Source organism: Camponotus floridanus, unplaced genomic scaffold (genome assembly GCF_003227725.1).
Source record: "Camponotus floridanus strain SB8 unplaced genomic scaffold, Cflo_v7.5 scaffold2, whole genome shotgun sequence".
In the NCBI taxonomy this organism is placed as follows: Eukaryota; Metazoa; Arthropoda; class Insecta; order Hymenoptera; family Formicidae; genus Camponotus; species Camponotus floridanus.
In genome coordinates this window covers 2400457-2414941 of record NW_020229325.1, presented here as the reverse complement: position 1 = coordinate 2414941, position 14485 = coordinate 2400457, and the positions used below count along the sequence as shown (strand labels likewise).

General features: G+C 28.9%; 1 protein-coding gene and 2 long non-coding RNA genes across 11 annotated transcripts in view; 1 reads left to right on the top strand and 2 right to left on the bottom strand.

Moving 5' to 3' along the window:
- LOC105255031 (potassium voltage-gated channel protein Shaker) overlaps positions 1-14485 on the bottom strand; it is a 109218-nt gene that overhangs the window by 29026 nt on the left and 65707 nt on the right. The gene's annotated exons all lie outside the window — the stretch shown is intronic.
- LOC105255030 lies at positions 2771-3467 on the bottom strand. The gene is made up of 2 exons (XR_889495.2): positions 3281-3467; positions 2771-3159 (listed from the first exon to the last, which is right to left on the bottom strand). It is a non-coding gene; the product is annotated as an uncharacterized LOC105255030 (long non-coding RNA).
- On the top strand, positions 9177-9858 carry LOC105255029. Its single transcript, XR_889494.1, has 2 exons — positions 9177-9403; positions 9483-9858. It is a non-coding gene; the product is annotated as an uncharacterized LOC105255029 (long non-coding RNA).

The following is a 14485-nucleotide window of genomic DNA, read 5'->3' as shown; positions in this document are numbered from 1 at the left end:
CCAATTTTTTTCTTAATAAGCCAGTTTTTTGCTATTAAATATTATAATATTAAGTCATAGTATTACTGAATCGCATTATATTTATTATTGTCGAATTCGACATTTTATTCAAAACAGCAACCGACTACGCGTTTGCGTGCATCATTTAAAGATTAAAATTTGCAGATTAATTGAATCTATGAATCTATTAAAAATTTTTTGTTTGCACAGTCAATAACGCTTTTTACTAAAAATTTTTTACGCATTTTGACTTTCAAATTCATATATTTTCATATGATACATAGCAATAAGTCCGATAAATTTAATGGACTAAAGAAAATTTGAGATAAGAAATCTTTTTATTTTCACCTACTAAAAAAAATTATTGAAATGTTTATAATATTATCGCTTTTTCACAATAATGAGTAATTCTTTCACTATGCTGATTTCATGAATAACTGTCGTCGCAGTTATTTTGACAGTTCGAAAAAAGATAGCAGTATTATGATTTTATTTATATAATAAACTTTTAAAAAAAGATTGTAATACATTAATCTCTTAAGTTTATAAGAATATGTTGGTTCTCATTATAGAGATTGCATATTTTGTCAGCTCAGATATTCAGAGTCTTAACAATAAATAATATTTTATGCGATTTTATCAACTATAAATTTTAAGACATGCTTAGGCGTTCTATAATGCATGATAGATATCGTTTAATTTGTTCAGGCTTAGGAAATAATCTCTTTTTGATTCCACATTTAAGAGATATTTTTCTCTTTCTTTCTTCTTTTACATAATTAACTAAAAAAAAATTTTCTCATCAATTGTATTTTATTTTATATTTATTATTTTGAATAACACAATGGTAAGAAAATTGCTAATTATATCTCATATAATTTTCTAGTTTGTAAATATCATTTTCTTATTAGGCTAAAAAATGTGCAAATGCTCTACACAAATATCAATGACTCTGTTATGAATACGAGGGTGTCTAGGCTCATTAGGGTGCCATATACTCCCTTCACTATACACATACAACTCTGTTTTATTACTTCCCTTCGCGAAGACATGATTTTCTAATTTTAGTTTTAAGAAAACATAAGATGACTTCAATGACCTTCTAACGAACTCTGGACTTGGATTAATTTCCAACATGTCATTATAAAAACAGGCGTTGTATTAATCGCAATAAAGATATATCTATTAACAGAAAAATGCATCATTATCTTCCATCATAAACAATTATCAAATCTAAATTAATACTTACAGGACTACCATATGACTATGTGGCGCAAGATCGTCACGATTAAATGTTAATTTCATGTAGTAACTTTGCGTATCTAATGTTTGCGCCGTAGTGCAGCAGAACAATATTTATATTGCATTTATACCGAATGACGATGTCTATTAAAAATATATGAGATATAAGTAGCAACTGTTTTCTTATCATTGTTATTCAAAATAATAAATATAAAATAAAATACAATCGATGAGAAAAAAAATTTTAAGCATTAACAATGAATAATTGCACGCATCTTTCCCTTGCATAATGTTACTTAATGAAAGTAATTAATAATTTCGTGGGATGCTAAAGTGTTCTGCATTTTTCCTGATGTATATATGTTGCTACAAAAATTTATCATATGCAGAAGCGATGTTTGAGAGACAAGTGTATTCAAATTCTGACGTTACAGCAAAAAAAGATCTTCACGTTTAACAAAAATACAATGGTATCATTTTGTCAAACATTTTCGAATTACAATTTTCTTTAGACAAATAAATGATTGGTAGCGAAGTTAATTAGTATATTGTAGCATGGTTCAAAATTTATCATACAATAAATTAATTTTTTGAATAATAATGTATAATAATAATGAAAAAATAAAATTATATAATTTTTGTAAAAAAATTGTTACATATGTAATTAGGGCCGTCTTAATCACGTGTGCAAAGTGTAATGAAATTTGTTTGGTGAAATTTGTCACTCGGAAAGCGAAGATTGTTTCGTTATTTACCATATTTCAACATGGCAAGTGAATTTTATTTATTTTCAATAAAAGATTGAGGGAGATTTTTTATGAGGTAATGGAATTTTTTATGTCAAGAGATTAATGATAGGTATCTTCGGAGTGTATCGTTTAATTTGTTCATTGCGTTATACGCGAATAGGAAATAACTTTCTGATTCTCTACTTAAAAAATATCTTTCTTTCTCTTTCTTTTTTCATACAATTACACTCTCTAAAAATGAATCAGTGTATTATCACTGAAAAACAGTAAATAGTCACTGATTACAAGCAGTTATAAGTACAGCACTGATTACAGTAATAATACACTGATTCACTTTTAGAGAGTAGATAACGAACGAATAATTTTTATTTAATCGCCAGATATTTATTTGTCCGACTTATAAGATCGATTTAATATCTGAAGCCTCTCTATTGAGATTGTATCAGAAATTAAATCGAAGTAACACTTCTAATTTTACCTGTCGCTCTTTGCAAACTTTATGTAATTCTTATGACTAAAATTAAATACGAGAGAGATAGCGATCGTAACAGTAAACGAACGAACTAGCGATTACTGGTTTTACAGTAAAATTTACTGGTTTTACAGTAAATTTTATTTTAACTGACAATAATCAGTGAGATATAAGATAAAATAACAAAAAATAAGCATTTCCACTGAAATCAGTAAACGTACTCACTGATTCTTAGTGAAATCTTATTTTACTGTTTATATTAATGATATTTTCACTGATTCACTTTTAGAGAGTAGGAAAAAGACAATTTTCATTAATTGTATTTTATTTTGCGTTTATTATTTTGAATAACAACGGTAAAAGAGTAGTTGCCACTTGTATCTCACATATTTTTCTAGTCTGTAAATATCGTTTTCTAACGATTATTTGTTAGGCTAAAAAATATGTAAATACACTATACAATATCAGTGGCTTTACTACAGATAGCTACGAGAGGCTTATGTCACTCTCCACTACATACAGCTGTGTTTATTATATTAATTAACTTCCCTTCGCAGAAATTTGAATCAATTGCATCAGTGACTTTTGGGATATCAGTAGATGGTTTTGGAGTAGGCGGCGTTAATATTTTGGATTCAATGGGATAAACAATCCTCTACTGATTTATCATTTACTTGTCATCACTTAGAGTATATCCTGTTGACAGAAAAATGCATCGTTATGATCCGGCAAAAGCAATTATCAGATCCAAATTAATACTTATTTTATAACCAATCTTATTGTGTAGTGAGAGTAGAAGGCTAGGCAATTTATTTACCCAAAACGACCATCATAGTCCATTATATCAAATGAATATACTTCGTCGTCAATACGACCATCATAGTCCATTAAATCAAATACATATTCTTTGTCATCATCATTTGGACGGGCCTGGATGGCGCAGATCAGGATTGCCACGATTAAACACACTACTGTTAACTTCATGTTGTTACTTTGCCCATTTAATGCTTGCACCGTAGTACAGCAGTGCAATATTTATATCGTACTGTCGAATGACGATCTTTGTTAAACATTGACAATGAATAATTGCACGCGTCTGTTTCGCCACTTGCATAATGTTACTTAATAAAAGTAACTAATAATTTCGCGAAATATACTAAAGTGTTTTACATTTTTCTTAATGTATATATGTTGCTAATACAAATGTTGCCATATGCGGAAGCGTTGTTTAAAAGACAAGTGTATTCATACGTTGCAAAATTCTAACGTTGCAACAAAAAAAGATCTTTACGTTTAAAAATACAATTGTGTCATTTTCTTAAACATTTTTGAATTACAATTTTCTTTAGATAAGTAAATGAATGATAGCTTAGTTAATTAGTATACTGTAACATAATTAATGAAAATTTACGCCATATTTTTAATAATAAAGATGCATTATTTATTTAATATTGAAAGTATATACTAGATATATATATATATATATATATATATATATATAAAATATATATATTTGATATATATTTATTTTTTTAATAATTAAAATATATATTTGATTAAATTATAAATCATTTCAAATTTAAAGAAGCCTTTATATCAAATTTATCTTTGTAATATGAAAAAAATGGTCATATATTTGTTTTGAATGATTAACTTAAACTATATAATCCTATAGATTAAATAATATGTAATAAATTTGTGAAAAATAAAGATATTCCAATTTTAAATTTTTTGCAGATTGAAATTTTTTTATTGATGTTTATTAAATAATATTTCGTCAAAGGAAATAGTGTATATATCATGTGCATCCGCTTTGTAATATTACAAAAAGGAAAGAAAAATATAATATAAATTGAATTAAATTTTATTTCCGGTGACATCACTTAAATGCCAGTCCAATTAATAATCAGCATGTATCAAATTACTGACCATGCTTACAGTGAAGGTCCGCTAATTTTTTCATAAAAATTGAGTTAATTAAATGATTCTAATGTTCTCTAAAAAAAAAAGGTTGATGTCTAAAAAAAGTATTAATGTCTCAATTTCCAAATGATTACAAATAAAATTTCCTTGAAACAAAATTCATATTTCTCTGTCTTCCTGTTTCTCTCATATATATTGTCGGATTCCGAAATTGTCTAAACACTTAAAAACGACCGTAGATGAATCCTCAGAATGCGATCTAATTATAGCGGATAGCTCCATCCGTGCACACAACCATCACCATCTCATTCTCTTAAAATAACCAACTGGATTATTCGTTAATAATATCGTACGAATGTTACATATCATATGGATATATCCGCTGTGGAACGCAAATATTTGCTTTTGCTACAAAACATATGTATGTAAGCATGAATATATAATTGTTTCCATAAAGAAGATCAATCTAAGAGGATCATTTATCGAAAAATGAACATTATTACGAAACGAAAAATTGGATTTATTATTCTATATGATATTAAGCGCGCGCAAATACAATAAAGTTTTATTTAACTAATACAAAGAATGTATACATCCACATATATAAAATAAACAATGAGATTGAGAACAATGAAACAAGAATTAGAGATCTAGTTTAATATTAAACAAATAAAACTTTTTACAAAGTTGTATGCACATTGTTTCTACGAAATCTTGCATTAATTTCAATGTTTACTGAAATTATTGAAATAGAAAGTTATTGTAGAAATATTTCATATTTTTATACAGATTTTATTAAAAATTATTCTAATTTTGTGATTCTTAAATTACAATTATTTAGGATCTTATATATTTTTTATATAATTTTTAAGATCTTATATATGTGTATATATATTTAAATATAAATATTTTAGGTGGTAACAATATTTAAGGACAATAAAGTCTCGGCATCATTTCTTTACTTTCATGTTTATAATCTTCTTATCGAGATCAGTCATTTTTCTGTTTGATATCGTGTTCAAATTAATTCTCGCATTGCTTCCGCAATTCGATCGATAGACCAACAGGAAGATCTCGATAACAGTAAATAGGAAGAGATGACAACGACATAAAAAAAGAGGGGCATCCCCCCGTCAACTTTTTAAACCACGCCATTAAGCGTTACTTGATTCATCATATTACCGTAAGATGGCGACAAATACCAGTATGTTTTCGCTCCTTTATCGACTCTAACATTATCATCCTGCAACTGGTCACATATCAGCCATTATTGTGCGCAAATTGTTTCGGCAGTCATGCCAAGCGATCGACCATTTTCAATTATCACGATCGATTTAGAAACTAATAGATAAATTAGTATAATGAGAGTAAAATTTTCAAAAAGATACAATTTGCAAGCTTCTTTGAAAAACTACTAAATTATAAAGCTCAAGTTACTTTCTATTTGAAAGAAACTCCGAAATTATATCGGAAATTGATATTTGAATTTTACAAAAATTTTACAAATAAATTTTTACTATATATCAGTTTTTCTTTTATTTAAGTAACTTACAGATTCTATTAATTCTTTTACACGTTGTATTAGATTTAAATCTGGTGGTGAGCAGAGGTAAAATACCGAGAACAAAATCAAACGTTAACAAAATTGGGCGCTGATGTTCGCGATTTCCGGTAAATTTGTCGAGCAAACTTCAACCGGATATTATTGAGAAGCGTGCCGTGTCGCGTAAACATAAGAGTGACGAAGGCAAACAAACGAATGTTATTTTTCCAAAACACGTAAAGGGAGAAAAAAGAAGAGAAAGAGAAAGATGAGAGAAAATGCGTTCCATCTTTCTAGCTGAAACTGAAGTTAAGAAGCGAGCACATAAATTTCTCTTTCTCTCTCTCTCTCTCTCATTTCATAAAAACAAGCTAAATCTCAAATTAGATGACTACTAAAATTGTGTAAATTATTCTTATTTATTATTATTTTATATTTATTATTATTATTTATTTTATTTTTATTTATTATTATTTTAAAATTAATATTTAAAATTAATAATTAATTAATTCACTGTATTTAATTCAACTACAATTTTTACTTGATTATTCGCCTTTAATCAATCGGGAGATAAATAATAATTATCTTCTAATTTAGCAAAACTTGGAAAAAGAGAATATTTATTTCACTCGCGTTGCATTCAATCGAGAGAGAAATCTGCATGAATATGTGTACCTCAAATTTTCGGAACATCCGTGGAAATAATATTAAAAAAAATATACCATAAAGATGAAGGAGATACGAGACACTTGAATCGTGAATAATGCGATTATTTGAGTTACTTCTTACAAATGTGAGGATAAAACTTTGAATGGTCAGGATAATGATTGTCGCTCCTAAATGAGGATACTCACGTCCTATTTTTATAATGCGCATGTGAGGGTGGACTCGAGGATTAACAATATTCGCGATCATTTGTGACGCGCAATTACTGTTACGAGATGATGAGAGATGGAAACAAGTGAAAAAGAAGAAGAGAGAGAGAGAGAGAGAGAGAGAGAGAGAAAGAAAGAAATAATAATGGAAAACGCAAAGGTGCACGCAGACGTGGAAAATATGTCGTGAATAATTGCGCCTCGCAACACGGATCGATGAATACTCGAGTCACACACGAGGAACTCTGCAAATCTTATGTATGCCCCGCATACGGTCTCTACAGGACATTCCCGACAAGACTAACGTTCCCAACGAATGTCTGTCGAAAAAGATTAGAAGAGATTGCGTTTTTCGGTACACAGAGTGATAAAATTCTACGAAATTAAAAGTCCTCGAGGTTCAAAAGAATTTATCAAACGTATTATTCGTGAAGAAAGAAATATCGTTTATTTACGAGGATCTCATAAAGATGAAACGGAATACTCCGTGTGTGCTAACTATGCTTACAATTTACGTATATATAGGCAAATACGCGCGCGCACGTGCGGCTTTCTAGACATTCCTTTCAATCGCGATACATCGACCTGCGGCGCACGTGTATGCTTACACGTTACTCGTATATGTATAAAATTTCTTCCGCAGGTAGATCGATTTACGCGGAAAGAAAGCCTCGCGATAGAGAGATTGTGTAAGTTGCAAGTGTATTTATCAACTACAGTCTAAGCTTCTTATCTGTACAATGATATATTTTCTCTCATCTTTAATAATATTATAAAGATGATATATTTTTATTATAAAGATGATATATTATAAAGATGATATATTTTCTCTCATCTTTAATAATATTAAAAATATACAAAGAATTTAAAAACATAATGTAACACTTCATACGAACGTATGTCATATGAAAATAATCATAAATTATTTACAATACAAAAAAACAATAATTTAATATAATCAAGAAAAAATATGATTGTAAATAAACTCAATTCTATTATAATTCAACTAAATTAAAATACTGAATATTTGTATGCAATTCTTTAATAAGTAAAGAAGAAACAGAAGGAAAGAAGATTCTTTCCTAGAATATCAAATAGGATTTCAAATTTATTATTGACAAAAGAATCATTAATTGGCTTTGTATCATTCAAGAAGATTAATGATCAAAACAGAAAGAAAACTTCTATTATTTCATAATAAACTGCAATCTTTTTAAATCAAAATGAAAAAAAGAAAAATTAGACACTATCAATAATTTCAAATTTACAAATATTTATAGAAGAAGTCTACAAAGTCTATTTTTTCTATTGTACAAAATTTAATGTATTATTATTATAGCTTCGAAATAACATTTATTTTTTTTTAAATTTTATAATAAATTATTGAAAAAAAGAAGGGTGATTCGTGTAATTCCCTGCTTTAGATACTTTTAATAGATTTCGAACAGTCGGTAAAAGAGGAACCACTATTATTTGTTACGTCACTATATCTAGCATGGATATCGTTTCTACTGTAATGATGTAACGCTCATACAGCGCTCTCTAAGCTGCATGTGTGTATTATTAGCATACACATGTACATTTTTATAATTTATAAGATAAAAAACGCTAGGTATACACACATACACACGCAATACATGTAAATATTATATAGAAATAGTCTATATCTATACTTGTATAAACTATTTTTTTTCATTGATCTGATCGTTGCATAATGCACAAACAATAAAATTTTATACAGTGCATAATTACTATGCGCAACTGCACTTCATATCATAATTATAATTGATTATAATTGAATCCGTATATAACAAAATAATTGATCAATGTTATGTGAATAATTAAATTAAAATTATATATATATATTATATATAATTTATATATTATATATATATATATATATATATATATACAATATAATAATTTTCTTACAAAAATGATACAATTTTATTTCTTCATTATCGTTATGCATTATTCAAAAAATTAATTTATTGTGTAATAAATTTTCAATCGTGCTACAATATACTACTATCATTCATTTACTTATCTAAAGAAAATTGTAATTCAAAAATGTTTGATAAAATGACACAATTGTATTTTTAAACGTAAAGATCTTTTTTTGCTGCTTTAGAATTTATATGAATACACTTGTCTCTTAAACATCGCTTCCGCATATGGCAACATTTGTATTAGCAACATATATACATTAAGAAAAATATAAAACACTTTAGTATATTTCGCGAAATTATTAGTTACTTTTATTAAGTAACATTATGCAAGTGGCGAAACAGACGCGTGCAATTATTCATTGTCAATGTTTAACAAATAGAGATCGTCATTCGACAGTACGATATAAATATCGTACTGCTGTACTACGGTGCAAGCATTAAATGCGCAAAGTAACAACATGAAGTTAACAGTAGTGTGTTTAATCGTGGCAATTCTGATCTGCGCCGTCCAGTCCCGTCCAAATGATGATGTCGACAAAGGATATTTATTACGTCCAATGGAAGATGATTATTGGCATTCGCTCCCTATAATGTGGGTCCCGTTAAATGTGATTAAATTGCCTAGCCTTCTACCCTCACTACACAACAAGGTTGGTTATAAAATAAGTATTAATTTGGATCTGATAATTGCTTTTGCCGGATCATAACGATGCATTTTTCTGTCAACAGGAAACTAGAGTGATGACAAGTAAATGATAAATCAGTAAAGGATTGTTTATCCCATTGAATCCAAAATATTAACGCCGCCTACTAGAAACCCAACTACTGATATCCCAAAAGTCACTGATGCAATTGATTCAAATTTCTGCAAAGAGAAGTTAATTAATATAATAAACACAGCTGTATGTAGTGGAGAGTGACATGAGCCTCTCGTAGCTATCTGTAGTAAAGCCACTGATATTGTATAGTGTTTTTACATATTTTTTAGCCTAACAAATAATCGTTAGAAAACGATATTTACAGACTAGAAAAATATGTGAGATACAAGTGGCAACTGCTCTTTTACCGTTGTTATTCAAAATAATAAACGCAAAATAAAATACAATTAATGAAAATTGTCTTTTTCCTGCTCTCTACAAGTGAATCAGTGAAAATATCACTAATATAAACAGTAAAATAAGATTTCACTAAGAATCAGTGAGTACGTTTACTGATCTTCAGTGGAAACGCTTATTTTTTGTTATTTTATCTTATATCTCACTTATTATTGTCAGTTAAAATCAAATTTACTGTAAAACCTGTAAATTTTACTGTAAAACCAGTAATCGCTAGTTCGTTCGTTTACTGCTACGATCGCTATCTCTCTCGTATTTAATTTTAGTCATAAGAATTACATAAAGTTTGCAAAGAGCGACAGGTAAATTAGAAGTGTTACTTCGATTTAATTTCTGATACAATCTCAATAGAGAGGCTTCAGATATTAAATCAATCTTATAAGTTGGACAAATAAATATCTGGCGACTTAATGGAAATTATTCGTTCGTTATCTACTCTCTAAAAGTGAATCAGTGTATTATTACTGTAATCAGTGCTGTACTGCTTGTAATCAGTGACTATTTACTGTTTTTCAGTGATAATACACTGATTCACTTTTAGAGAGTGTAATTATATGAAAAAAGAAAGAGAAAGAAAGATATTTTTTAAGTAGAGTATCAGAAAGTTATTTCCTATTCGCGTATAACGCAATGAACAAATTAAACGATACACTCCGAAGATATCTATCATTAATCTCCTGACCCATAAAAAATTCCATTACCTTATAAAAAATCTCCCTCAATCTATATATATATAATAATTTTCTTACAAAAATGATATAATTTTATTTCTTCATTATCGTTATACATTATTCAAAAAATTAATTTATTGTATGATAAATTTTCAACCATGCTACAATATACTAACTAACTTCGCTACCAATCATTTATTTGTCTAAAGAAAATTGTAATTCAAAAATGTTTGACAAAATGATACAATTGTATTTTTAAACATGAAGATCTTTTTTTGCTGTAACGTCAGAATTTATATGAATACACTTGTCTCTTAAACATCGCTTCGGCATATGGTAACATTTGTATTAGCAACATATATACATTAGGAAAAATGTAAAACACTTTAGTATATTTCGCGAAATTATTATTTTTATTAAGTAACATTATGCAAGTGGCGAAACAGACGCGTGCAGTTATTCATTGTCAATGTTTAACAAATAGAGATCGTCATTCGACAATACGATATAAATATCGTGCTGCTGCACTACGATGCAAGCATTAGATGCGCAAAGTTACAACATGAAGCTAACAGTGGTGTGTTTAATCGTAGCAATTCTGATTTGCGCTGTCCAATCTCATCCATTTTATGATGGTATTTATAATGACCACATTAAGCCTAACATAACGCAAATGCATGAACAACATGAGTATGCTGCTGCTCCCTTATGGATAAATAAATTGTCGATTTTCCTACTCCTATTATCAAGGTTGGTTATGAAATAAGTATTATTTGATGTAAATATAAATTTCTAATAATTGCTTTTGCCGGAAGATAACGATGCGTTCTTCTGTCAAGATGCAATTGATCCAAATTTCCGCGAAGGAAAGTTAATTATATAATAAACACAGCTGTATGTAGTGGAGGGTGGCTTGAGCCCAAATACCCTCGTAGCTATCTGTAGTAGAGTCACTGATATTGTGTAGTGCATTTATATATTTTTTAGCCTAACAAATAATCGTTAGAAAATGATATTTACAGACTAAAAAAATATGTGAGATACAAGTGGCAACTGTTCTTTTACTATTATGTTATTCAAAATAATAAACGCAAAATAAAATACAATCGATGAAAAATATTCTGTTTTTCCTGTTAATTATGTGAAAAAAAAGAGAGAAAGATATCTCTTAAATAGAAAATCAGAAAGCTATTTCCTATTTGCGGCATAACGCGAATGCATGATGACAAATTAAATGATACATTCCGAAGATGCCTACCATTAATCTCGCGATCTATAAAAAATTCCATTATCTATAAAAAATATCTCTCAATCTTTTATTGAAAATAAATAAAATTCACACGCCATGTTGGAATATAGTAACTATATACCAACGAAACAATCTTCGCATGACCTTTTGAACTAATTTCACCACATTTTACACACGCGGTCAAGACGGTCCTGATTATATATGTACAATTTCTTTACAAAAAATTATATAATTTTAATATTAACATTATATAATTTTAATTTTGGTTTTTCATTATCATTATACATTATTCAAAAAATTAATTTATTGTATAAATTTTCAACTGTATTACAATATACTAATTAACTTTTATCTTTATTTACCCAGGTAGCAGAGTGACGTCAAATGATATCTTAATAACGTTTTAATGACGTCATTGTACGTCATTAAGACGTCTGGAGACATCTTGCTACCTGGGTATTTGTCTAAGGAAAATTGTAATTCGAAAATGTTTGACAAAATGATACCATTGTATTTTTAAACGTAAAGATCTTTTTTTGCTGTAACATCAGTATTCATGTAAACACACTTGTCTCTTAACATCGCTTCCGCATATAGCAACTTTTGTATTAGCAACACATGGCAACTTTTGTATTAGCAATACATCAAGAAAAATGCAGAAATGCACTTTAGCATCTGGCGATATTATTAATTACTTTCATTAAGTAACACTATGCAAGTAGCGAAACAGACGCGTACAATTATTCATTGTCAATTCTTAACAAATAGAAATTGTCATTCGACAGTGCGATATAAATATCGCGCTGCTGCACTACGGTGCAAACGTTAGATGTGCAAAGTTACAACATGCAGCTGACAGTAGCGTGTTTAATCATGGCAATTCTGGTCTGCGCCACCCAATCCCGCCCATACATTATATTGAATACAGTTATATTCCCGATTACGATTATAATCCCAAGGTAATTCTGCGTCGACTTATAATACTGTAAGTATTAATTTGGATCTGATAATTGCTTTTATCTGAGGATAACGATGCGTTTTTCTATCAACGGATAAAAATTTATTGCGACGTAGATCATAGTTGTTATAAGAATTAGTTGTTATAAGAGATAATATAAAAATTTGACAACGCCGCCTACTCCAAAATCATCTACTGATACGCCAAAAGTCACTGATGCAATTGATCCAAATCTCCGAGAAGGGAAGTTAATTGTATAATAAACAGAGCTGTATGTATAGTGGAGGGTGGCATGAGCCCAAATGTCTTCGTAGCTATCTGTAGCAGAGCCATTGATATATTTATGTAGCGCATTTACATATTTTTTAGCTAATAAATAATCGTTGGAAAACGATATTTATAGACTAGAAAAATATGTGAGATATAAGTTGGAACTGGTTCTTTACCATTATGTTATTCAAAATAATAAACGCAAAATAAAATATAATGCAAATTGTCTTTTTCCTGTTAATTATATGAAAAAAGAAAAAGAAAAAAAGATATTTTTTAAGTAGAGAATCAGAGAGTTATTTCCTATTCGCGACATAACGCAAACGTATGAACAAATTAAATGATACATTCCGAAGACACCTATCATTAATCTCTCGATGTTATCTATAAAAAAAATTCGTTATATAAAAAAATCTCTCTCAATCTTTTATTGAAAATAAATAAATTTTACGCGCCATGTTGAAATATGGTAACTATATCCCAACGAGACAATTTTCGTTTCCCGAATGACAAATTTCATTACAGCTATACGTGTATTTGGCAGCCGGTATTTTTTAATCACTCTCTCGATAATTTCTTTGTAACCTTCCCATTCCATTTCTCTCGTCGCATGCGAAAAAAGCGTAATTTTGGATGACAAGAAGTAGACAATTTCAAAAGTTTTCGGACAGCGTGCCAAGCATCATTATTAACCGTTCTTGTATATTTCACCGCTTTTTCTGGAAATATTTTGTGATACTCTTCGCTGGACTAAAGCAAGAAAGGAAGAAGAAAGTATAATCGAATATCTTTATTGATATTGATAAGAATATTAATGCGTCGATTTTAAAAGATGACAGAATCCGGTTTCCGAAATGTATCGGATCTAAAGAAGAAATATTAAAAATTACAAAATAACAATAAATAATTCTCCTAATAATCATCTCCTAAGAAAACATTTTTAATAAAATACAGCGCGAATATTTGCGGGTTAACGTGCAGCAGCATATATATCGATAGCTTACGTTACCGCAATAGATACACATTTTATATCTCGCGTGTATCCGAAGGCCGGTCAACTCGATATCGGAAATCGATTATCTAACCGATGGAACACCCGCTGCAATCCTGTTGTGCGTGAAGATATTAACCCATTATTTTCTTCGCTTCTCCTTTCTGCTTTCTCCTTGTAGGAACTCGTTAAGGTTTATGAAGTCTGTCATGTACAGTCACACTGTCGTAAACATAGATGAATTTACAGAGTTAATTTATCGAGTTAATGAAAGTTAATTCTTAAACAAGAGTGCGCATCCGTGTTCCAATAAAAAATTATTTCATGCTTAACAATTATATTTAAACACACATTGTTTTATGAACAATTTTATCTAGCTTCATCAATGATTTTTTTTTTGGATTATATAATCTTACATATCTACTTTATATATTTATCTTAGGTATATTTTGGATAATATGATCTCATATATATATTT